Raw genomic sequence first — 2,878 nt, 5'->3', positions numbered from 1 at the left:
GTAATAGAGCAAATGATAGAACGTATGTCAAGTTATAAGTAACAATCAATAGTGTTGACACGGAGTATTGTAACTATGATTAGTAGGGGATAATATACGTGTACATTTGTACTGGCATATGCAGTCAACTACTGACGTAACTGTATATGTATTCAAAGTTAAATTTAAGAAATAAAATGATAGTTCTGTGGTCGATAGATACTTCTTGGTATCAACACAAACACAATGCTCAATACAGAATATAACGGCATACAGGAAAGTGACGTCATGTATGCCAAAACGTCATCATTTTATGCTACGCATGGTATCATCAACATCGCCGATGTATGTACTCTAAAATGATGAGCTAACTCGGTAATAAAGAATTTGAACTTTATATCAATCAGCTCAACTTTTAAAATTATATAGCTAGGATAAAAGTTGTTTTCATTTCGTTATCTCCCTGTGGAATACACACGATATGTTTTATACACTACACTATAGGAGTAACAATGTCGGAATCCCCCAAAATGGCAGTAAGTATATCCGTTTTATCTTGATATCATTACAGACATATAGTCCAAAATTTTACTTTTTCTTTGATAACTATTATAACCTGTACATGATGTTAAAACGTTATAAAACAATTAATTCGGACGACCAGATTGATATTGGTATATCTATTTTGTCAAATTGTAAATTGATTAAATGAGATCATATTATAATGGGATAGTTTATATGTATAACCGGCAAATGCATCCATGTTTCTCGAGAGATAACACTCGATCGGCGACATGTTGTCGATGTGCACTGATCACCGGAGTCAGGTGAGGAAAGATGCGACAGCTGTTCCGTCCTCCGCATCACGAGTTAGAATACCCTGATCCCTTGTCTGCCAGCTGTGATCTTATGCAAAACATACCCTTGCACTGCTTGAATCTTTGTCAATACCTTGATCGCTATATTTCCTATTCATAATCCGATTACTTTTTTTTCTTTAACCTGGTGAAATTCTCTTTCGAATAGTTTGATGGCACAGCTAAAGTCTACACGTGGATTCCGTTTTGCCCTCATACAAGATGAGGCTGTGCGTGGACCCACAGTATAATATTATTCATTTTTTATGGGATGTACTAATAGAAAATAAAAAAGAATCAGTTTTCAATAAAATATACCTTTCTTCCCGATGAGAAAAGTCGTGTAAAGCCCTGCCTTTTAATTTAAAACCGAGACATACATTATTCACCAAACAAGATACATGTACACGCGTACGAGTTGCGAATTTTCGTTCGGTTGTTTCGCTACCGAACGAAATTTACAACTCGTGCGGGTGCGTCTAGTTTTACATAAAAGATAACCAGAAATACCTATATATAAAGACTTTATATATAAGTATTTATGGCTATATTTCAATATCAGACTAGACATGACCCTGTGGTTGTGACTGTGTTTTCGCTGTTGAAAGCACATGTAATAGCACGTGATATGCCACAATAAGAATATTTATTGTAGTTTGTCCTTACACCATACAGGAATTTAAATCTCTTAATCATAACGACTTCATTATATCCTGTCTACTAATGGACTCACTAGTAACTGTCAATCATTAAGATACTTTCAGACATTTCTTCAACATCTTCAGTGTTTCCTTTCAAATTTTTAAGAATAATTTTCACTTGTGCTCCTAATGAGGACATGAACGGAAGTTTTACATGTCGAGCGTTGTCTCACCTGTGATTTACTGGTCTACATGATACGGTAATGACGACTGTGATGGCATCACACGTAAACCAAATTACCTGGTCACGTGGAACACAGTCCTTCAGTAATGAAGCCCTCGCCTGTGTCAATAGCGTCACATTCCCCAATTAGTAAAACGCAAAACACGACATACAAAAAGTTAAACCATTCCTGGTGATGGAGTTTTGTTCTAAATTCTGTTAAAGAACAAATTTCATCTCATCAGTTGAAAACAGTAAACACCGAGCATACTGTACCATACTGTACACCATTACATACCTACAATACATCTACCATAGTGTACATCAGTACAGTACATCTACTATAGTATACATCAGTACAGTACATCTACCATAGTGTACATCAGTACAGTACATCTACCATAGTGTACATCAGTACAGTACATCTACCGTAGTGTACATCAGTACAGTACATCTACCATAGTGTACATCAGTACAGTACATCTACCATAGTGTACATCAGTACAGTACATCTACCATAGTGTACATCAGTACAGTACATCTACCATAGTGTACATCAGTACAGTACATCTACCGTAGTGTACATCAGTACAGTACATCTACCATAGTATACATCTACCATAGTGTACATCAGTACAGTACATCTACCGTAGTGTACATCAGTACAGTACATCTACCGTAGTGTACATCTACCATAGTGTACATCAGTACAGTACAGCTACCGTAGTGTACATTAATACAGTACATCTACCATAGTATACATCTACCCTAGTGTACATCAGTACAGTACATCTACCGTAGTGTACATCAGTACAATACATCTACCATAGTGTACATCAGTACAGTACATATACCGTAGTGTACATCAGTATAGTACATCTACCATAGTGTACATCAGTACAGTACATCTACCGTAGTGTACATCAGTACAGTACATCTACCATAGTGTACATCAGTACAGTACATATACCGTAGTGTACATCAGTACAGTACATCTACCATAGTGTACATCAGTACAGTACATCTACCGTAGTGTACATCAGTACAGTACATCTACCGTAGTGTACATCAGTACAGTACATCTACCATGGTGTACATCAGTACAGTACATCTACCGTAGTGTACATCAGTACAGTACATATACCGTAGTGTACATCAGTACAGTACATCTACCATAG

The sequence above is a fragment of the Pecten maximus genome, chromosome 3, assembly GCF_902652985.1.
Source record: "Pecten maximus chromosome 3, xPecMax1.1, whole genome shotgun sequence".
NCBI classification, from domain to species: Eukaryota; Metazoa; Mollusca; class Bivalvia; order Pectinida; family Pectinidae; genus Pecten; species Pecten maximus.
This window is presented reverse-complemented; position numbering follows the sequence as displayed.